This window comes from Haliotis cracherodii, unplaced genomic scaffold, assembly GCF_022045235.1.
Source record: "Haliotis cracherodii isolate W230 unplaced genomic scaffold, xgHalCrac1.p SCAF_6, whole genome shotgun sequence".
In the NCBI taxonomy this organism is placed as follows: domain Eukaryota; kingdom Metazoa; phylum Mollusca; class Gastropoda; order Lepetellida; family Haliotidae; genus Haliotis; species Haliotis cracherodii.
Genome location: NW_027266319.1, coordinates 58,948,398 through 58,973,253, shown reverse-complemented (window position 1 = coordinate 58,973,253; position 24,856 = coordinate 58,948,398). Strand labels below are relative to the sequence as shown.

Sequence of the window (24,856 nt, the reverse complement as noted above, 5' to 3'; positions counted from 1 at the left end):
AAATTTGGACATGGAGACTCAAACGTTTTCGGTGAAGCCTGTATTTCACTGCCAACCAGAGTTTCCCATTATGTATTGTTATGTCAAGAATATTGATATTATGTTATGTTGTTCTGTATGTGCGAATAAAAGGCAACAAAAGTAAAGCATTTTTCAAATTTGGGGGAGCTTCTTGAGGTTTGTTGCTATAGGATTTGAATCTGTGCACACCTATACTTTAACAAGGACCCATTGACTTATATGCTTAATTTCGAACACTGTCATGACTATTGTAACGTTCCAATTATGAACCAACCTTTCCAAGGCTGGAACCAAAGGGATGATAGGATAGGCTACTCAGGTTAAGGTATTTGCTCATCGTACAAAAAGGGGCGGACGGGTAGCCTAGTGGTTAAAGCGTTCGCTCATCACGCCGAAGACCCGGGTTCGATTTCCGACATGGGTACAATGTGTGGAGCCCATTTCTGGTGTCCCCCGCTGTGATATTGCTGGAATATTGCTATAAACCATACTCACTCACTCATCGTACAAAAGACCCAGTTTCAATTGCTCACATTGGTATTATATGTGAAGGTAGTTCTTTGTGTCCCTTGCTGTTATGTCTGGAAACTGTGACATAAAAGAATTGCCGACTTCCCTTGCTCCATGAACCCAACAGGTTAGGAAAGGTCCCAGTTCCTCATGGATGTTATAAAAGTCAAGTAACATGAGGATGGGTGGATCAGGCTTTGTAGCTTGACAGATTGCATGTCTTCTTGCCCCAATCTTTTGGATCTTGGCTTTCAATCTGCATGGTCAAAGCTCTGTTATTTACATGCTGCTTGATATTTTAGACTAGAGTATCTAAAGGAGGTTAAACAAATACTACAGGCAAATCAGTCTAAGTGCATAAACCTCAGCACATGTGTACTAAAATAGTGTTTGTGCCATCAACTCTATTACTATAGGAATTCCAGCACAGAGTACTATGAAGGTATATATAACAGTGTTCACATGCTCTACAGACATGTTGTCTCCAGGCTTTGATGTGGGCTATGTACACCCTTTAGTACCTACTTTGTTGAAACAAGTACTAAGCAAGCTGTCTTGGTAAAATGACATAAGAAGCAGGTTAATGGCTCCTCGTGGAGCTGTTTGGACGACGGCACATCTTGCAACCATTCCTGGTATTGGTTAGAAAGGCTTCGTGGGACAGCCGTAGTATTACCTAACTGTAAGATGTCTGTGTGGGGCAGCCCCAGTATTACCTAACTGTAAGATGTCCGTGTGGGGCAGCCCCAGTATTACCTAACTGTAAGATGACTTTATTGGGCAGCCCCAGTATTACCTAACTGTAAGATGTCTCTGTGGGGTAGCCCCAGTATTACCTAACTGTGAGATGACTTTGTTGGGCAGCGCTAGTATTACCTAACTGTAAGATATCTCTGTGGGGCAGCCCCAGTATTACCTAACTGTAAGATGTCTCTGTGGGGCAGCCCCAGTATTACCTAACTGTAAGATGACTTTGTTGGGCAGCCCCAGTATTACCTAACTGTAAGATGACTTTATTGGGCAGCCCCAGTATTACCTAACTGTAAGATGGCTCTTTGGGGCAGCCCCAGTATAACCTAACTGTAAGATGTCCGTGTGGGGCAGCCCCAGTATTACCTAACTGTAAGATGACTTTGTTGGGCAGCCCCAGTATTACCTAACTGTAAGATGTCTCTGTGGGGCAGCCCCAGTATTACCTAACTGTAAGATGACTTTATTGGGCAGCCCCAGTATTACCTAACTGTAAGATGGCTCTGTGGAATGGCCCTTGTATTATGTAACTGTGCTGTGGTGTAGACAGGGAGATATTGGTGTTATTAGAATGTTTTCATCAAGGACTAATATTGTGGTACCCGGAGACAGGAATGTGCATAATTCAGCACATACCGAACATGTGGTAAATTCTCACCAGCTGATGGAATCGACATGGTGTCCTTGACTTGTGTATTGTTCCAATAGTGTGTCTTGCATCATTTTCAGGGTGGAAATGTACAGTGCTAAGTGAGTCATAATGTTGGAGCTGTGACATTATGACGCTTCTTAGTAAGTGTACATAATGGGCCTATCCATGAAGATCTGGATTCTCGTAAGAGGCCACTAGCGGGATCGTGTAGTCTGAGGCTCCCTGAATTATGGATGAAACCATTGATCAATCACTGGATTGTCTGGTCAAGACTCAATTTTTTACAGACTGCTGTCCTATAGCTGGACTATTGCTGAGTGTGGCATTATATAACCAACAAACAACACAATGGGTCACTCTCATAAGGTGTGCTTGATGGTGGAACACAAACATCTACTATGCAAAACTTGGATGGTGTTTTTTCGAAAGCAAATTCAGATTTTTAGTAAGTTAGCTCGATCCAATACTTTCTTAGTTTTGAACAATAAAGGAATGTAGCCATTGTTTGAAAGCCGTTTGGAGTTACAAGAGCAAATCCACGTAAATAGAATAGTGATGGAGATAATTCTGTTGTACATACAGACTAGATGGTTTTCCAGATATTTTGCAGAAACTTTTTAAGTATTTACGTAATGATTGATAAAGTTCGACTATGTATAATTTGGATGGTAACGATGTGTTTCCGGGTTTCTTGTCTGTCATCAAACCCTGTTGTTAGGATTGCTCTTTATTCTCGGGGCCCACAGTCTGCTGACTGTGGTGTTACACATAGTACACACACTTTTTGTTGGAATACACCCTTGAGGAATTAGAGAAGGCAAACTGTTTTATCCAAAAGTCACCAAGAAGAAGTTCTTTTCACAAAGGTTGCATTAAGCTGAACAAGACCTGAGGAAGCACGTTTTTTCTGGCTTGGGTGTTGTATGAAGGGTACAGTTAAAATATCAAAGGGTTTCAAGGATATTCATTTCACAGACCTGTCCAAACCCTGGCTGTGTCTTCACTGAGATAAGAACTGGCCCTCAATGTTATTGTTGGGCTGGGCCACTATTGTCTGTGTTAAGCTATCCCAATACTGACTTTGCTTTTTAGGGTCCCAGTCCATCTGATCTGTGTGACTGTTGCCATCTGTGTCCTGATGTGACGCTGTACTCTGTGTCGTGGATCATGGACCGGACTGTTGGCATCTGGTTCAGTAGTGGAAAGTATATGAAGTGGGGGTTACTTTAGCAACAGGGAAATCTATTCATTCATTCATTCATTCATCAAATACAGTCTCATTGAGTGATTCATGGAGGTACACAACTATCTGAGCTCAGTCTTGATAGATCCTACCGTCATCAGGAAAGAGGAAAGAACTGCCTCGCTCACCTGCTGAACAATTGCCCAGTTAGTGCCAGTCTATCATCAGGGTGATGTAAAAAAATAGCCCCAGCCAGAGTTCAGACTTGAAAGAAGGGCTTGATTTGTGTTGTTTATGGTTGGCTTACAACCACAGATAGATGCCTTGCAGTCTCCCTGCAAACTGGCCACATTCCTGGTTACAGCAGTGTTGAAATTACCTTCCAGTAGATGTGGGCTGTTGGCCATGCCTTCATGGACTTCAAAGCTACGACATGCTGCTCATGTTTATTTTATGCTTGGTGTATACGGTCCAGGACTACCAATAGCCAAACACCATGGTGAGATATGTGGTGTTTACTATCTTACATTTAACATCATACAACAACATTCTTTTTTGAGGTCACAATTCATTACAAGTTGTACGATGCTCTGGAACAATTAAAACTCTCTGTCTGGTGCTGATGTTGTTTCCTTACCGTCTTGGTGGAACATGTTTTGGCAGTTTTAAGATTGTTGAGAAGAGTTTTGTTGAGCTTCCTTTACTAAGGGCAAGAGTCTGATGTTTCCAAGGCAATATTGATTCAAGTTGTAAACAGTTACTTGAGACATTAATCGAAATGGCATACGTCTTATTGCAACAAAAAGTCACTTTTTGAACTTTTCCTTGGAATGAGTTACATTCAACAAAATAATCATTTTTGAAAATAATAGAATAGAGTAGACTTTGGTAGATTAACACTTAGTCTATGAAAATATTTCTTTAAAATAATGTTCTTTTTTTTTTCCAAAAGAGCATTTGCTCCTCTGCTGTTGGAATTAAGGAAACTAGACTTGGTTTAGTTTGATCTGGGCTTGCTAGGCTTTTAGTTAAAAAAAATATATATGTATATATATATATTCGACAGTCATGGCGCAGGACTAACACCAGCGCTAGAATTTGGCACTAGTCCTACCGTCCTTGCCAAACTGTCCACTAGTTAAAGCCCCACCCTGACTATAGATAGCCCGCAAGGTGGCGGTGTTTCAGTTTCGACCAGTGACCAGTGACAATGTAAACACAAACTAGTGCTGGGAGAAGTTTTTTGAAAACCGTGCGCAGACAAGATCACCATTGACTGTCAAACTTCGTATCAACTTGAATGACAAACCCTTGACCTACATTAGGCGTATCTAGATAATATTGTATGTATTGTCATACGACAAACGAAGACTCCAATACACATATTCTAAGACAACTTTAATTATGGATTTCCTTCTCTTTCACAGAATTTTCACATGCAAAAGTTTGATCTTCAGATCCACATTTGTCTAATGTATTTCGTGTTCGGGGAATTTGGATACACTTCGCGCACAAGTTTTAAAATACAATCTGGGATCCCTTTCCCGTTTTGTCCACACCAACCCTTCATCTGCTACAACGTTTAATATCCGTTTTTTTTCAAGTCTGAGCATCTACGATCTCTCCAAACACTTCGTCCTTTTAGCTCAGTCCAGAAACACTGTGTTCGAATCAACGAATTTCTGCAACATGGTGGCCACACCATTCCCTAACTGTGATTGCCTGTGCTGTGTCATATGGATGACCATATGCAAACTGCATGCCAATCAACAGGGAATCTGGGTCACTGGGACCTGCCAAGTTTCACGATCGTGTGACTTTGGCATGAGGAGCTTTCGGACAAGTGTGACTTTGCCAATGAAAACATGGCAACTACTTTCTTTTCTTGAAAATATTATTGACCATTACCAGGGTTTTTACATGATCGTTGTCATCCAGATTCCAGATGAAGTCAAGACAAATACAACGAAATAAAAAAACATTGTTGAAATCTCTAATTGCCATATATATTGTGAGAAATGTTATTCATAAACTGGAGATATACCTTACACCACATGATTACCATTGGTGCCGTGATACATATTATTGTGTTTGGTTCAATTACCCTGCTCTTATTCATCATGACAAACATATTTGGTTCTCGTCCAGAGAATAGGGAAGAACTGTACTTTGTGTGTTGGGTTAATCGTGGACATTCCACAGTATCATTTTATGAAGATGTGAAGACGACATGGCAGGGAGGTTTTGAAACCCAAGACCTACGCGTTTGTTGAAAAGTCTTGGAATCGTTTGATAGATATTTATTGCCATTAAAACTTGTTGTTGTAAAACGGTCCAGGTGGGTGGGTGTTGACATGACGCAATAACCAATGAAAAGTGTGTGTTATCTTGTCATCATATTGACCTGTCAGATCACTATAAGCTCCGCCCACTCAGAGGGCCGTAGTTCCTACCACAGATTCCCCTTAAGGTCTCCTAAGGACTAGTAGAAATTTGCCATTTTCAAGGGTTTGGCTATATGTTACCATTATAAGGACAAGTGAACTAAAATTCTGTTTCTACCACTGCTAACACTTGATGAGATAGGATTAATGTACAAAGATAACAATATGATGACGAAGCCAATGGGATTGACAGGAGGGGATTCCATTAAGTACACGGGAGTTGTAGTGGTGACAAGGATCTGGCTGTTGTGTCCATAGTTGTTGATGAAATGATGAATTTTATTATCCCCCCAGCATATAATGCGGGGGGATATAGCAATCAGCCAGTCTGTCTGTCTGTCCGTAATCATTTCCTTTTCCGGAACAGAACTTGAAAATAATTCAGTGTATTTGATTGAAACTTGGCATATCTATAAGTCACATACTGAAGTTGTGCCTTTTGCTATGTAGGAATTTTAGGAATTTTAATTTTTTACGTTTCCATGGTAACAAGTTGGACTTAGGTTCTTTAAGGGTGGTGTTCGTTTCCGGAGCGTAACTCAAAAAACGTTACATACTTCCTTACAAAACTTTGCATGTCTACCAGGCACATGCTGAACTGGTGCCTTTTCCTATTTAGGAAAAAAAAAATTACTTATTTTTTACGTTTCCATGGCAACCAGTTGGACTTAGGTTCTATAGGGTAGAGTTCGTTTCCGGAGCATAACTCAAAACCCATTCAAAACTTTCTTACAAAACTTTGCATGTCTATCAGACTCATGCTGAACTAGTGCCTTTTGCTATTAAGGAATATTATAAATTTTTATTTTTTACGTTTCCATGGTAACAAGTTGGACTTAGGTTCTTTAAGGGTAGTGTTCGTTTCTGGAGCGTAACTCAAAAACGCTACATACTTTCTTACAAAACTTTGCATGTCTACCAGGCGTATGCTGAACTGGTGCCTTTTGCTATTCAGGAATTTTTATTTTTTTATTTTTTACGTTTCCATGGCAACAAGTTGGATTTAAGTTTTCATATAGGGTGGGTTAACTAATGGAGTATAACAAATAAACTGTTAAATATTTCCTTGCCAAACATTGCATGTCCATATATAAAGTACATACTGAACAGGTGCCATTTCATATTAATGAGTTTTAGAAATGTTTATTTTAGAATTTCCATTGCAGCTATTTTGACATGGGCTAAGAGAAATGTTGGGTCAGTTACCTGGTTTGGGACCATAACGTGTTAAAATGGTGGGGGATATAGATAACTTCGTTGACTATACGATTGTTTCTTGTAATTTGTCAGCATAAAAAAAACCCACAGAAACACACGTTTTACTTTCCATTTCATATGGATGTGACCATGGTGGATGTTTTGTTGGTAAACAATGTATGCATCTTAAATAACATTCAGCTCTTGACTCATTACATACAGAATTGCACATTTACTAGTGGTTACTTTACAGACAGCTGCCGGTGGGGGGGGGGGGGGGGGATATGTCATCTTCCTGATGACTCTTGTTAACAGTTTTTATACCATTTGGCACAATATCAGCATTCAGACTGCTTCTGTCCGAATGGCTGAAAGGTAACTGTAAGTGTATTAAGCTTCTTTCAGAATCTCTAAAGTACTTTTAGTTTTAAAGTAGCAGTTATCGCAGTATTGTAGTCAGAAAAAGATTCTATGTCAGCAAATCACAAATAAGAATCGTTTCATGAGCCTAATGTGCCACAAGAAGACCTACACTGTTTGTCTGGGATGCCAATTTCAACCTCTTGGAAATTTATCAAAAGGAATTTTCTTTCTTATGCTGAAAAGTTCATGCCATTTAATCATGATGAGTTAATTTGAGTCTCTTGTACAGAGATCTGTTTGACATTTAACCAAACATGTTTATCTGCAGATAATATTTGCACAGTAAGGGAATCTAAGTAAGTGTTTCTATTACTTCCACTTCAGCAGCTGTTTGAAGACATTTGGATTGGGTTTCACTGTGGTATTTGCTAACCTAACATATAATGATTCTGGGCCTCCCAACATTATGACTGACCCCGAAATAGGACTGGTCGAATGTTGGCAGAGATGGTAAATGGGTCAGTCTATGAAAATAAATCATACATTCTAGGGTGCATATCGGACTGGATGATCATCTGTTTCTGGCTAGATAATTCTGAAGACTTGGCGTTTTGAATTATGGTGCCTGTTTGGTTGAACTTTCTGAGCATGGTAGAAGGATGACTATAATATGTTATTAATATTGGCTATTACATTGTATAAAGATGGCTATATGTTGGGCTCATGGGGACGGGTGACTTGGGTACCTGAGTCGGGTGGGTACTGAGTAGGACCCGGGTACCCACAGGACTACCCAGACCCGTGGTTAGTCACATGGTATATTGTTTAATGACAAAAATGATCTAGAACTCTATGGGTACACTACAAGTCACTAATGTTCGCATTTTTTCTGACTATGCACCCATTCCTTCTGACTTTTCATATGGTCGAATAAATATATAACTTAAGTCAACTTCAGTGTATGCATGACCAGATCATTTAATACATGTATCTAAATCCGTTTTGCAAGTGCTCTGGTAAAATACATTATATGTTTCAGATGGACTGTAACATGGAAGAAAGATAAGCTATAACATGGCATACATGTATGATATAGTGTATCTACACCATGGTATAATTGGTTGGTTGGTTTGTTGTTTAACGCCGCACCCAGCAATATTCCAGCTATATGACGGCGGTCTGTAAATAATCGAGTCTGGACCAGACAATCCAGTGATTATATCATGAACATCAATCCATGCAACTGGGATTGATGACGTGGATCAACCAATCAGCAAGCCTGACCACCCGATCCCATTAGTTGCCTTTTACGACAAGCATAGTCGCCTTTTACGGCAAGCATGGGTTGCTGAAGACCTATTCTACCCCGGAATCTTCACGGGTCCCATGGTATAAAGATAGATGGGGTGAAGATATAACATTGTATAACGATATAGCCTGATAATATGGGATGGTGGTGGGTCATGGTTATTTCATCACGTCACAAGAATGCCATGACAAATGTAGTTTTTACTTGAATGTGTGGCCACCCACACAGACATATTTTACAAAGCTGCGCTGCATGGTATCTCGTCCCATGATGAGGACAGATTTGCTCACAAATGCCTGTGTTCTTAGCTGTATGTTAGTGGGTAGCAAACCTATGGCATTTGTATCAGTAATGTTATCCCAGGATGGTACTGTAATCAGTGCAATTAACGTGCCTCCGTTTATTAGTAATGCTGAAAACCCTGTATAATTGTTCCTCTCTAACATGGGGGGTGTACATTGTATTTTTATGTGAAGTGATATCAGTTATGCTAAACTGTATTTGTGTCATTTATCGTTAAGCTGGTTTAGTTACGAATTGACTTCACTGTTTTTTTTGCATTTGTGGAGGACTACAACGCAAAAACCTGTGTGCACTGTAAATCTGCATAGGTGGGACTGGATCGTTACTCACAATATTAATCACTTGATTATGTACAGGCTGCAAACTGGTTGATGGAATACTGCTGAGTGTGACGTTAAACGGCAAACAACAACAATAACAGCTGACTAGTGTATGCCAGGGGGCCACAATGTGTCATCATCCCCAGATGGCATGCTCATGCCATCACCCCCTGGTTTACCTAGCCAACACTGTGTTCTTTTCTGGCTGCTGTGATATAGCTGGACTGCTGACAGCAACATTTACTTACTTATTACTACTAGGGTGAGTGAGTTAAAATTTAACGTAGCATCAGCATTATTTAAAAAAAATATATAGGCATTTGAAGTTGACGAATAAGAAAGTACAGATATTTTGGTTTATGACATCTTTATGTACTTTAACGGCTACATTATCTATACCGAAACGCTGCCTTTACAGTAAATAAAGAACTTGTTATCCATAAATTGTCTCTACTTTGGCACTATTTCAGCCATATAGCGACTATTACTACTAGGACTAGTGCTGGGTAAGACTATACATCCCCAGCTACCTTTGATTGTTGTGAGTTGCTACATGGCTGAAATAATGCCGATGCGAAATTAACTTTTAACTCACTGTGATTGTTGTAAGAGCATCTTAATGGATCTGGTGGTCAGGCCAGGTGACAGGTTGATTGCGTGTCATCTTCTTCCAATTGTGTAGATTGATGCTCATAACATCAATCACTGGATTTGATTATTTACAGCCCATATTTACAGGCACGAATATTGCTGATATCAATCTTAACCAACGAAAAAACAAAAAACAAAATAACGTTTTGAAGGAGAAGTGTAAGAGGACGGAAGGGTGTTACATTATCATGCCTTCACGCGCACCAATGTATTGTTCGACACGTGCCGTGTGTCCGTGACCCTTTTTATCAGTACAATTTGAATCATCAGACAACAAAGCATGGTAATGGTTTCCAGGGACAGAAAGGGGCGCATCTACACAAGACGGGTTATCAGATCACAACAACTTTCGTATAAACATTACCACTTCCTCTTCATCGATGATTTTGCTTGTGTCTGCATGAAGTAGGAACACCCAGTGCTTAAGCCCTGTGGAGTATTTCTCTCAGCAACATTATCACTTGTAACTCCTAACTGTCTTCCGAAAAGTAGGGTTAGGCAAACATTGTTTGGGGCTGTCTCGACCCCCGTTTCATCCTAACCCTTGATGTGCCAACTGGTGGTCATGTGACCTGCCCCGTGGCAGGTGTGTCCACCCTCCTGATTGGTTAAAGCATTTGTTCAGAGAGTGCTGTTGTTTTAACATTTCCCGTGTCTAAGTTGATGCAATTGTAAAGGGTTCCATGAACTCATGCTGTGTCAGTGAAAAGGTAACACAAATATATATTTTCCTCTTTCTCCGTTTGAGATGAGACTTTGAGAAATAATGATTGTTTTTGAAGAGCCGTTGTTGGGTGGTTGTCAGTGCTGTGTGCTTCTGTTTGGTAGTGTTAGAAGGTAAAGTGTCTTACAGCATGTGGCTGATGATGTGCACCGCGGTGACATTGAGGCCTTTAGTGCTTCGTCAGTGATCATCACCACCTGAACAGACCCGTAAGGATCCGGGGTAGAATAGGTCGTCAGCAACGCATGCTTGCCGTAAAAGGCGACTATGCTTGTTGTAAGTGGCGACTAACAGGATCGGGTGGTCAGACTCACTGACTTGGTTGATGCATGTCATCGATCTCAATTGCGTGGATCGATGCTCATGATGTCACTCACCTGATTGTCTGATCCAGACTCGATTATTTACAGACCGTGATATACCTGGAATATTGCTGAGTGCAGCGTTAAACAACAAACAAACAAACAAACAAACACCACTTGCACAACAATTAAACCAGAGCTAGGCTTAACAATTAACAATCCAAGAAAGTTTGAATCAAGTTATTAAAAATTAATAAAGCGACAAAACCTTTTCCATAATCATAAGAAATCTATTTTCTACGATTCCGACTATATCATTAGCACGTGCTTATGAATCACTATCAAATAGTGACGATACCAGGTGTTTGTGAAATGGTGAGTGTATCTTGCTCCATCGGTGGCACCCATCACAAACACAAGCAAAGGCAAGTCAAGTGTTCACCTAAACAAACACGGGAAAATATGGAATGAGGTAATAAATAGGGAATGGCATCATACATCTTTAAACGTTCTTGTGGTTTGGTAGGTCAGTACATTGAACAGTTATCCAGCTGTCACTGATCACGCATGGCAATAAGTACAGTGTCTAGACCAGGACTGGAACAGGACCTCAGAGTATGTAGCGTAGTCCAACATATTTGCATTGCAGCAAACAGTCCCAAATTTGTCATATTTCTTAGGGAATCTGTGACTTAAATGCGATTTCTCTCTTAATTCATAAGAATAATATGTCTGTCTGTGGGAAAAAATTCACTAGGACTCTGTTTTCAAGGTCATTGTTAAGCACTACGCCGTCTACTACGAATGTGTATTGTTTTTCAACTCGTATGAAGTCTATTTATAGTGTTGCATTTCTCCAACTGAGACACTCCTCTAATATTGTCGGAAGTAACAGTAGTCAAAATAGTCAGAATCACTAATCGATTCATACTATTGGGCTTTTGTGTCCCAACCAGAACAAGTCATACACTTGGTGATTGGCTTTGGTGTCCCAAACAGAACAAGTCATACACTTGTTGGTGTCCCAAACAGAGCAAGTCATACACTTGTTGGTGTCCCAAACAGAACAAGTCATACACTTGGTGATTGACTTTGGTGTCCCAACCAGAACAAGTCATACACTTGGTGATTGGCTTTGGTGTCCCAAACAGAACAAGTCATACACTTGGTGATTGACTTTGGTGTCCCAAACAGAACAAGTCATACACTTGGTAATTGGCTTTGGTGTCCCAAACAGAACAAGTCATACACTTGTTGGTGTCCCAAACAGAACAAGTCATACACTTGTTGGTGTCCCAAACAGAGCAAGTCATACACTTGTTGGTGTCCCAAACAGAACAAGTCATACACTTGTTGGTGTCCCAAACAGAGCAAGTCATACACTTGTTGGTGTCCCAAACAGAGCAAGTCATACACTTGTTGGTGTCCCAAACAGAGCAAGTCATACACTTGTTGGTGTCCCAAACAGAGCAAGTCATACACTTGTTTGTGTCCCAAACAGAACAAGTCATACACTTGTTGGTGTCCCAAACAGAGCAAGTCATACACTTGTTGGTGTCCCAAACAGAACAAGTCATACACTTGTTGGTGTCCCAAACAGAGCAAGTCATACACTTGGTGATTGGCTTTGGTGTCCCAACCAGAACAAACTGCTAATTGTCATTTGGGATAGTTTGCAGCTATGCATTTGTGAGTTGTTCTGAAACATGCTGAACATGTATATGCCATGATTATTTTTACTTAAAAGCTGTTCAGCTAACATAGAAATGTTGCAGAGGAAGTAAAATGGGGATCAGATGGTCTATGATTTAATAAGGTGTGTCGGGCTGGTTGCAGGTCATCGAACACAGATTGTGTGGATTGTTGTTGAATGTTCAGCCATCAATGACAAAGGTAAGTTTACGTTCATAACACAGTCAAACAAGGACGTATTCCCTTTACAAGGGCATTGAGTTCATCCTGTTGAAGATGGTTATACTTCTAACTTGGTGTTGACTTCCATGAAGTAGAGGGTCATTCTCTCAATCAAACAGTCAATAATGCCCTTTTAGTCCTGGTAGTTTATTCTTCTATGTGGCAATGAACCCATCTCACTCTTCTCTTTGACCAGGGAGCGCACAGGGCTTTGAAAAGGCCTTGAATTTTAGTTTGTCTTAAAAAGGCACTTTTGTGAATGTCAACGAAGGTATGCTACTGTGGTGCCTGATAACAAGTAATTCAAACTCGGTAGCTGATGTTGCAACCCTCGTTTGTATAATTGCTTGAATTACCAGTGTTCTAGCATGTGATTGCTCTCTGGGATGATATTTGCCCTGAATTTGACTATAAATGCCTTGAAAATGCCCTGTTTATTATGTTATGAGTAATGAACTTATAATCTGCTATCCCCCCCTGTCCACCCTCCAACCCCCTGGGGATTCCAGGTGAGAATTGGTCCTAAGCAACCAGTGCAGCTCTTAAGGGGTGGTCAAGTTCGGTGAATTGGTTGATTGTGTGTCATTGTACCTCTAATTGCTGGCATATTGCTGAGTGCAGTGTTAAGTACAAACTAGGAGCTGATACTATTAGTGCTTGCTACTTCTTTCAGTTGGCATTTAACATTATTGTCAATAACAGAACATAACCTTTACTCAGGCTAATCAGAGACGTGGAATTTACTTGGTTCTAAATCTTGTAAAAAAACGTTTCATCAAAATGTTAAACCCCTGTTGCAGACACTGATGATGTTTTAATGATAGTGATAATTAGCTTTTGGCATTTATTTGTTAATGTAAATGCCGTCATGACTAATTGAGGAAGGCTGCGTTGTAGGTTGACTGAATGATTGACATTAAATGGCCAGAAATGTCACTGGGTAATTTAAGGTCATTTTTTTTATGTTTAAAAAAGCAGGCCTCCTTATATAATAAATACATTTTCCCACCTGACAAACTCTATGGTTGAACTGCTCACACTAATCCAGTTTAAATAAGTATGCCACTCAAAAATTAATAAAAGTATACAGCATTACAGTGTGGCTTCCTGTAGCAGTCTTGGTAGGTGTGAACAAAGTGAGGCAGACAAACCTGAGCTTTGCAATATAGCCATGATTTGATGTGCCTAGAATAATTTGCTTTTTGTTGTGGATAACCAACCCCATCTTGTGTGTGGCAGGGAGTGGGGATGGTGATTTCTGTATTATTCATCAGTTACAGTTAGAAAAACAATATTCTATTCATCAACATCACACGTATGGGGATTCCTGGTTAGAAATGGTTCCTAGCAACCTGTGCTAGTCGTAAGTGGTGATTAAATGGATTGGGTGCTCTGGCTCGGGGACTTGGTTGATGGCGTGTTACGTGGACAAAATTAGTAACTTTCATTTGGCAGAAGAAAGATGAAGCGCATACTTTTTCCAAACTCATTACTGTTGAATGGTGGTATGCAGTAAACAATCTCCTAGCAACAGCATCAAGTCAACATGCTAGGTTAAATATACACATTCACTTGTGCCTGAACTGTTACTTACCGTCTTCTACCCCAGGTTGGGGAAACAGGTACTGCCTATACTACCAGTGGCAGTGATGTGAATGATTCAGAGGGCTAGAGGGGTGTAAACCTATTATAGGTTTAAAGGGAGACAGGTTGAAGAGTACCTGTCTCAACTACAAGTAGCAGTGGTGTAAACATATGATGTAGAGGTTTGAGGGGGGCTGTGCACTCTTGTTTTCCCCAGTCTTTAATACTAATCAGTGACATCATTCTATTGTTTAAATGCTCCATTATTTTTCAGGTATAGGCAGTTGCTTGTCAATTATACATTATACAATTGTACATTATACAATTATCCATTATACAATTATACATTATACAATTATACATTATCTTGAACCAACATCTCAATTAATTATCCCCCGCCCAACGAAGTTGGCGTGGGATATAGAAATGGGCTCCGTCCGTCACGTTTCGTTTCCGGAGCATAACTCATAAACCATTCAATATTTTTTCATGAAACTTTGCAGGTCTGTCAGGTACATGCTGAACTGGTGCCTTTTGCTATTGAGAAATTTTAGAAATTTTTATTTTTTACGTTTCCATGGCAACAAGATGGACTTAGGTTCCAAACTCATCTTTTTTTTACAATTTCCATGACAAGTTCCACCTTGGTTAAAAAAGTTTAAGGTTTGTTTAGATTTAATTATGTCATAAATTCTGCAGCAGGGAGGGGGGATATAGCCACGTTAGTGGCAAACGTTTGTTTACATTTGGAATAGACAGAACTAGGTGAAAGATTTCAAATTTTGTTGGAAAATATGTGTCGCCAGAACTGGTTCAAACACTCATCGTTTGATTTGAGAATAATTGTCGTCTAATTGTCGACCTCAGCTACAGAGACACATGACAGGATGGTGTGAAATTAACAAGTAAATATTTTCATAAATTAGCATAATCCTTAAAAGCTAAAAAAAAAATACATATATATATAATGTTACAATAGGTTACCTGTAACAATGTTCAAATTGAAAGAAATTAGATAAACCTGAGACAAGAAAATAAATCAGGTAAACATATGTAACCTTGTTCAAGGCTCCATGTTTCCAGTAGTCCTCGTCAGCATGTATTAACAGTGTGCAAGCAATTGATAAAATACTTGTTTAGGACCTCACAAAGTTATAAAGAGCTGTGTACCATGCATTATAAATATCAGCTCTCGACAGAGCTTGGCGCATGTGCAACAGCGTCGGAGAACGTATTCCTCACACAGTATAAAAACTCCACAAAGAGGTCTGGTTTATTTTCCACATGAGAATGTTTTGTCAAAGTGTAAAAGAAGGGATGTGTTTTAAGTAGGAGAATATCCTTGTAACTCTCCATTCCTTAAAAGTGATGGTCCGTAGACCCTGCGGGACCTCTGTTCCGTTATTTTTAAGGAAAGGAGTGTTACTTGGACATTCCCCTGTACCGAATTATCTTTCCTTTCAGACAATTAAAGCCGATAGCGCTTCATAAAATATTTGTCAAATTTCATTAAATCCATTGCATGTCCAAGTTCCAGTCAATTGACTGACAAACTGCTGCCAAGCCTGAAGAATGTCTGAGCTACCTCACAGTGCAGGTGCTGGTGTATGTTTGTGGCCAAACGAATGGAGATCCATTTTTAAATATGCCAGAAACACTTAAGTGTAATTATGTATTGAATGTGTCCTGGGAGGTTTGCCATGCCAGATTCCTTACTTAATTCAGTTTACACTTGCATGTGTGTAAACTAGACATGATTCTGTTTTTTTAACCGAACATAATGGAATTACACATACTCACATCCTGCTAGTTTCATCTCAACTGGCATTAAGCTTTCACAAATGTTATGTCCATGAAGAAATAATCATTTTGGTTCAATAAACATTAATGGTAACACTCTGCAAGCTCTTCCATGATATTAAATTTCATTGATGTGAGTACTGAATTTTGTTCTCTCTTGTAAGTCGTAGCCATAAACAACTGGACCTGTATTATCGTTTCTAAAATGACAAAGGTGAGTCAGGTAAAATGGGGTTAGGCAGATGCTCTGATTCCACGACACCACGGAAGGTTCACTAATCACAAAGACTTGCAAAGTATTACTTATCGAGTTATTTGAGAAAACAAAGAGATGAACACCAAATTTGAGATATTCTTGTCTATCCAGTTCATCACACTAAACAAATGCCCCAGAAGTGTAATTATGTATACCTTGTGGAAAAAGTTGTGACAAGATTTACTGAACTGTCAGAACACATTTGCAAAATATTTGGTGTGCTTCAGTGCTATCAGTTAACAAGACATGTGGTTCACAGAACTCCTAATGGTGTCCAGTCTCCTACTCTAGTACTGGTTGGAGATTACGTAGCATATTCTCCACATTTTGTTTACTCGTTACTTGTGTGTAAGTATGTGTATACCAGCAGTTAGACAACCCAGCAGTACACAAATATGTAGGTACCGGTATACATATATTGAAGCCTGACAAAGCATACCCGTATACTCATGTAAAATAGTCTGTTTCAAAGAACATCAGTATCTGGCTTAGCCGTGCTCCTTCGCTACACAGCAGTTTGGGCTCAACATAGTGCTTTAGAATTAGTGGAAACAATTTATGGAAATTACTGATACAGGCATTCATAATGCTAACAGAATGAAGAAGGGATTGATCTAGGATTCCAAAGTGCCCTTGGCAGGCAAATTGCAAAAAATCTTAATTTTGATAAAAATTGGGATATATGTATTATGTTCCTAAATTCAGGGGTATTTTATCACTGAATTTTTACATTTCATTCATTGCAATAATGTTAAAGTAAGCATTAAAGCCTCTATAAAGGTCCTGTTACCAGTGAAATACAAGTTACCCGCACAAAGCCATAATATTTAGTTATAACCGTAATAGCATGAACTGAGAAATATTTGCTGCAGACATGAGGCCGAATATTGTCCACTGTGCAGGTCTAGATGAATCCCTTTTTCATACTTCCATGTCAGAATAATGAGATATGATTGATCCACATGATCTTGATAAGATACTGTTTATCCCGCCATGGAGGGGAATAAATTTCTCAGCAGGTGAATTAATCCCCTTATACCCCGCCATGATCAAGACAGGCTGCTCTTGGATTTCTGAGAGGTAGAATAAATCCCTTATACCCCACTTCCAAGCGAAAAGCTGTGTGCTGAGTCAATGAAAGTCACATGACACAGCTCAAGCTGACCTCTACTCTATCGAACAGCTGTTTTCTATCTATTTTGAATTTGTTTTAATTCATTTACAATGTTACATTAAAAAATGTCAGTAAGATGAATTCGTTGTAGCAGGATCACGAAAGGTACATGGGGTTTTATGCGTCCCTCATAAGGTTTTATACTACTCACCGGATAGTAGTAATGTATTTGGTAGTGAAGGAGTGAGTGAGTGAGTGAGTTGGGTTTAACGCCGCTTTTAACATTATTCCAGTTATATCACGGCGTGTCAGCTTAATGTGGGAGGAAAGCCCCAAGTGATGCAGGTCTAAGACGTTTACCACTTCAATGAAACCCACGAGTACGGGTATGGTGCTGACAAACCTAGAAACATAATCGGGGTGAACCTGGATTCGAACCCACAATCATAGGTTTCTGGCATGCCCAAGGGACGCAACTCTGCACAGCGAATCGCGGCGCCTTAGACGACTGGGCCACCCGTGCCCCCTTGGTAGTGAAGGAATGGGTGACTTCCGATTATGTGTAGTAAGGAATTAGCAGACTGAGAATAAAACATGTTATGTTGAGTGGATTTCTTAAAGCTTAAAGAATGAAGGAAAAAAGGACTAACTATCTGTGAATGATGTGATAATGTTTTGACTGAAATGATTAATGGAGTCTGCGAAAAAGCAACACTTTGAAGTGAGTTATGGTAGTGCAATTTTGGCTCAAATAATTAATGGAATCTGATGCAAAGATATTGTGTGCCCCATTTTATGAATCTGTTTTTTGTTGTTAGTTTTTAGTTAGAAAAAGTACTGTCGATAACATGCACAACATGCAATGTTTGAAATAATTTTGAAACCCAACAAGACAATCAGGCAGGTGACCTATAAGTCTTCAAAGTTGCCTGCCCGCATTCAGGCATTAATGGTATTGAAAAATCTTTAAAAAAAGACGAGATTCAATAATGCAAACAAATACTCTTCAGAAGATAACAAATCTCCCGACCCCAACAATAGCAAAAGGTCCCACTTCAGCACCTGGTTAATACATGTACCAAGTTTGAATGAAAGACTTGCACAGTTTTCAAGTTCTGCTCCGGAAATATAGACCGACAGATCAGATGATGGCTATTATAAATCTGAATAAAACTGAATTCGTACGTTGTCTTAAAATTATCTGCCAGACAGTCGAGCAGGCGGAGGAAAATTTCATGCAGCCCGACAAAAGTTACCAGCCACGGGCAGGCGGGCAGGCGGACAGGCGGGCAGACAGTTATTTCAGACACTGACAACATGAGCACTAAAAGTCGTGGCCTTTCAAGTCTTTTCGGGATTGAAATTACATTTTCAAGTAGTTTCAGTTCACCTGATGCAGGGGCAAGAAGGCCCCAAAGTGTTGTGTATGTATAATAAAGTTATCGATAAAATCCCTTTTCATATACATTTTCAAGGCTTTTTATAACAAAAAATAGTAGCCTAATTAAATCAATCATTTGCGGTCAGACACCATTCAATACTGCTTCTATCTACATGTGACCACATCAATAATTTTTCACTAACTATGGAATCACCTTATACTGAAGGGAAGTAACTCCTAATCTTACACTAAAGATACAACCCTTCAGTGATCAAGTTTTTGAAGTCATTTTCAAGGCTTTTCAAGACCGTGTAAATCATGGCTATTTTAAGACAGAACAAACTGTAAAAATCATGCATTTCAAGATGGGACCTCAAAATCACAGGCCCTTTCAAGTCAATGTTAACACTGATGGCAATTACTTATTTAGTCCATCACTGTAGGTACAGATACAGACGTAGCGTTCATTTCCAATATAAACTTTAGAACATTGAAGTTATGACAACTGATTAGGAGCTTGGACAGACAAAATGCAGGGAAGATTTTCAGACATCTCTGGTATTATACACGGCATAGAATATAGCAGGTAACTGTAGATGGTTAATTATTGGTGCAACTGACACCAGACATATTCCAGATGGTATTGATCAATCATATATTTACTCAGGGGTATGCAGAAGTACAGCATGATATATGTGCCAGGAAAGTATCACTGAGTCGGCAATAGCTATGGCATAAAAATCCTTTATCATCCAAGGTGGGTTTGATAAAGAAAATATAGTACCATGGGGTCTGTAGCTCACCTTTCTCAACTATACTTGTTTACCTTGGAAGAAGGATTGAATGAAACCATTCAAACACATACCACATGTATTGATAAATTCTACCCGAACATCACTTGTAAGAACTGTAATATATTGCAATTTTGCTTGTAAATAATATATGTAATATGGTTTTACAGAGCATCATGTTTCTATGCAAAAATTTTGATATGGACCAGCACCTGCAAATGGCATGCAAAAACAAATTTTCTGATTTCATTTCATTCCAAAATATATATAAAGGCCTTCAAAACATTCTTAAAATAATATTTTCATCTTCAATGACAGTCTTAAAAGCAAACATAAACCAGCAATTCCAGAGAATAATAAGACTCAAGTATCCAGGTCTCAATTCCAATGGGCGTAAGAGGCAAAAATGTGGCGAAAATTGAATGAATCACTTAAAATCGGTGATGACACCACTGGTTTGCAAAATGAGTAAGCATGTCCTGTATACAAGTAGCATCCACCACTCACACCAGTTGCATTAAAAAATAAGTGTTTGTTTGTTGCCTAGGGCCAAACAGCAGTACTAAAACATGAAACACCTCATAAATCATATGCAATCTTAATGTTCACAAAGAGTTTGCGAAATATATCAAATCATGCAAAATGGCCAATGAATGCCAAGAGTCAATCAGCCCTGAGAAGTGAATCGCTTAGACTGTTTTCAAAGCCTTGTTCCACAATTACAAAGTAAACTGGCCAAGAAGAGGTCACTACAAAGGCATGAACTGGGCACAAAGAAGACAGCCTGGAGATGACTTGACCTGCCCTTCCTTCCTTGATGAAGGAATGCCTGGAGGCAGCAGCACTCCTTCACAGGAAGCAGAGGTCAGCCATATTGTTGTAGCTGGCCATGGCCCATCAATCAACACTGCCTGCCTCTGGCTGCATGTTTCCTGCACAGCAACAGCATACACAAACACCTGGTCTCTTCCACCCTCAACTAATGGTCATCTGTCTGCATACACCACCACTTGCCATAAACCTCCAGCCCTTCCTGTAAATGTCAGAACTGCTCCTTGTATGCATACTTCAACAGTTGGTAGATCATGTCCGGAACAGTTTGTGGCCACTTGGTCTTTAATGTTTGCAACTGGTCACTTCATTCCTTGCTAAATTGATGGTACATCCTCTGCTGTCTTGATCTATGATGTTCATAACATGCCTTCAACTGTAAAATACGCTAGGGTGGTTTTGAGAATATAAAATTTGAATAGTTCCTGAGAACTGTGTCTTTAATAATCAACAGATTCAACATATTCCATTGTGAAATAACTACAAAATGTTTTTGTAGATTTCATAAAATCAGAAGGTTAAAGTTTATGGTGACCATGATGGAAATAAATTAAGACATTGGTGTTGTTGGTAAACACAGAATACCAGCTAATATTCTCTTTGGCAAGGGAATGAGATTTGGCCCCTTTTAATATGGTAAAGAACAGGAGCCAGGATGTTCAACTGCTTCCTTCTCAAAGACATAGCCATGAATGACTGAAAAGAGTTACTGTCAGGCACTGATATTGTAAATGACATTTTAAAGAATAACTTGTTGAATGTCTCAGTCGACAAGGTGTACCTGCCTTAGAGATGCCATCATCTGATGTTTTAGATTGTGAAGTGAACATTTAATAACCATTAACGTTTCAGGGCTCCTTTTCGAAATAATATAAGTGTCACATTTAATTTTCTCCAAATGTTTCTCCAAATAATGTTATTTTGATGATTTATTTGGAAGAACAAAAAAAGATTATTTCGACATTCTTTTTGGAATGATGCTTGATATAACAGATAAAACAATTACCATGTAAGACATTCATAGTGACAATAATTTGAATTGTTAATGAACACAATGGTAATTATCTCATAATTTCACAACACTTTGTGAAAGTATATAAGGCAAGTGGTCTTGAGACGACATTTACAGGCTACTCTAAAGCTCTTAACAGTGTTACTGTCAAGACTCCTCGCATCATTTTCCCATAACAAGATGATTGCATGCTTTTGGCTTCCAGTCAAGCTGCTATGCTACCTATCATCAGTTCGGGGATTATTCACTGAGTTTAAGCACAGGTTACTCACTTGAACATAAATCATGACCAGTGTGTTTCAAGCAAATTGGCAAAGCTAAGCATTGTTAACGTGTAATCCATCACTTCAGATTGAGCATGATGAAATTACAAGTAACCTCATTCAGCTTATTTTGCTGAAGAATGTTAAATGGGATAATTGTTTGATGAACTGGATCATATCCGTTGTCAACAGTATTATAAAAAGGAAATTTGTTCCTCAAAAATGATTATGCTCTAGTTGAATTAAATGGACTGATGAAATAGAGGTACCGTATTCAACGTAATAAGCGCTTTGCTCTAATAAGCGCCCATGGCGATATTTGCTAATATATTGGCTAGTGAACGATCCCAATTAGCACCCCTTCCGATTGATCAATGTACACTTATTTATTTGAATATAATGCGCACTCATGTGTTTTATGCACCCTTAATTATTATGGATAATATATCTGTCGTGTATAAGATGCACAGACCTTTCTTTTTGCATTTTGAGCAGCCATACCAACTTGCCATGACTTCTCACGATACATTGCACAGTACAAGTCTTAAGGCATGTGGGGCGGTTGGGTAGCCTAGTGGTTAAAGCGTTTGCTGGTCACACTGAAGACCCTGGTTCGATTCCCAACATGGGTTACAATGTGTGAAGTCCATTTCTGGTGTCACCCGTCGTTATATTGCTGGAATATTGGTAAAAGCCTCCTAAAACCATACTCACTCACTCACTCACTCACTCACTCACTCACTCACTCACTCACTCACTCTTCAAAATGAGAACAAGTAAGTATACTGCCATCAATATTAGTTCCATACATTCCATGTTTACACTTTTTCAAAGCACTATTTTGTACTTGTTACAAATATTTGTCAAATCTGACAAATGTTTTAGGTTGTCCATGGACAACTAAGGCTGAACTTTTTGTTCATCTGGCGATTTCGTGTAATTGAGTAGGGCAAATTGGACAATGATTTTGTGTCTTTAACTCACAAGAACAAAAGCATAGTACAAACAATAAAGCTTCAAAGCATTTGCGAGTCATGATATTTGTTTTTATCTTTCAAGAACCAGATCCCTAAATTATTCTCTTCAAGAGGGACCATCTGCATGCACAGGGCCCTTATCACTTCTCAAGGGTTCATATCCGCTGAAACGGTTGGCCGTATATTTAAGAATAATCTAAAATTTGACTTGTGAAGAATCATGTTTGAAATTCAGATTCTTCTACTGCACCTGTGTTTCTACCTTAAAGATCATGGCAGGGAAAGAAATCGATGACAGACATTTTCGAAAAGAAAGTTAATAAAATGAACTCAAATTGCATGCTATCGTAATGAGACATAATGGACCAGCAATCCGGAACAGGTCCAGATGGAGGCAAGTATAGGGTGGTGCCAGCTTTTCATGAAACTGCAATATATTTATCAGAAATACTGGCGGTATGATTCACCAGGACTTGGCTGTACCGGCACGATGGCCTATATCGTTGTCTATCTTATCTTAATGAGGTACAATACCTGAGGGTCGTGCTTCAGATTTGCCAAACACCTCACTGTGGAATGTGTGTACTCACTGAGCAGGAACTAATGGCTAGAGCATCTCTCCATATCAAGCATATGTAAAGTAAATATGCCTTCCTGCAGCAACAAATCATTAATCGAGGGCTGTGAAAGGTTGCTACTTAATATTTGGACTTCAAAGGGTTTTAGACTGTGATGTCTATTGTTGAGCTGACTTCAAAGGTTTGATTCATTGTGAACAGGAGTGACTACATAATAGTTGCTCATCTACATATTCATATAGGACTAACAGGATTGGGTGGTCATGCTCGCCGACTTGGTAGATGCATGTCATCATATCCCAACTGTGCACAAACAATGAACCTTTTTAAGGAATAGCAGGACAGCAGGACCTTGCTGGACACCTAAGGGAATCAAATGTCATCCAACAAATAATAAATAAAAATTCAAAAAGAACAGTAATTTATATGATAGGTCATAGTTAAATCCTAAATTCCTATCCCATGTCAGATGATATTTTTCAGTTTCAAGATGCAGTGAAACTGTAAATCATTAGTGTGCCAGATTCTTGGTCATCCTGTCTATGAAGAAGATGGCTTATACACCACAGACAAAAGCACTTTTAAGTATTGTGATACGTATTTGATCTTGAGCAAGGTACCATGATACGTATCAGATCTTACATTTGGTGTATCGTCCCAGCCCTAGGTACTTGTCTATTCCAGCTATCTGCAAATCTTGTTCAGCCAATAGTCAAGACTAAATCGAAACTGAGCCAAGTTATTTTGTCCAATCATATATGTTGGAGGTATGTTTGGGGTAAGACTGTGACCGTAAGGGTAATTTTCACTTGACTAAAGTCATTTATGTTCTTAGAACTTGTAACCATTTTGTAAATCAAACACAGGACCTCAGCTCAACAAGCAAGTGCGTAAACCACCAGGCTACCCAAACTGTCCCTTATTTTAGTCAGAGAGGACTACAACATAAATATTCTGTATGGTAGCGGAAACTTTTGTCTGCCAATAGATCAACAGTGCTGAAGGAAGGTTTCAACAAAGTGATCAAGGGTTAATGATTTTAACACAACCCTCCAACATGGAATAAGGCACAAATGAACCTTTTGTAAGCTCTACCTGGTTGTGAAGCAATACTTCAGATATGCTGAAGAGATTGACAGACACTGGAACGAACAAAACAAGGAGATCCTGTACTGGGGAACAGAGGTGATCAAGTCTTGGGGTATACAGATATTCCTGGAGTGGGATACGAACAAAATGAGATGATCTACTGGGAACAGAGGGGATCAGGTTTGGGATATACAGATATTGCTGGATTGGGATACGAACAAAACAAGATGATCTGGGGAACAGAGGTGATCAGGTCTTGGGTGCACAGATACTGCTGACATGAGTTGACAGGTCCGTTTGACAAATCTTGTTATCTCACACCTTTCCTTTGGTCAATCTGACAATAAGACAATGCAGTAACTGTATTGCCATACTATGTTTAAGAGATTCACAACAGATCTTAGTGAACGTGGACCAAGTGTGAAGTAAACCATCATTATAATATCAATGACCATACAAAACATAACTATAATTGTCATTTTCCCTTCCTCCAGCTGACTGGTATGTTTTCCAATTAGATCCGTCATGAGTGGATCT

General features: G+C 39.2%; 1 protein-coding gene across 2 annotated transcripts in view; it reads left to right on the top strand.

Moving 5' to 3' along the window:
- LOC139446130 (mRNA-decapping enzyme 1B-like) overlaps positions 1-24,856 on the top strand; it is a 158,457-nt gene that overhangs the window by 69,762 nt on the left and 63,839 nt on the right. The window lies entirely within an intron of this gene.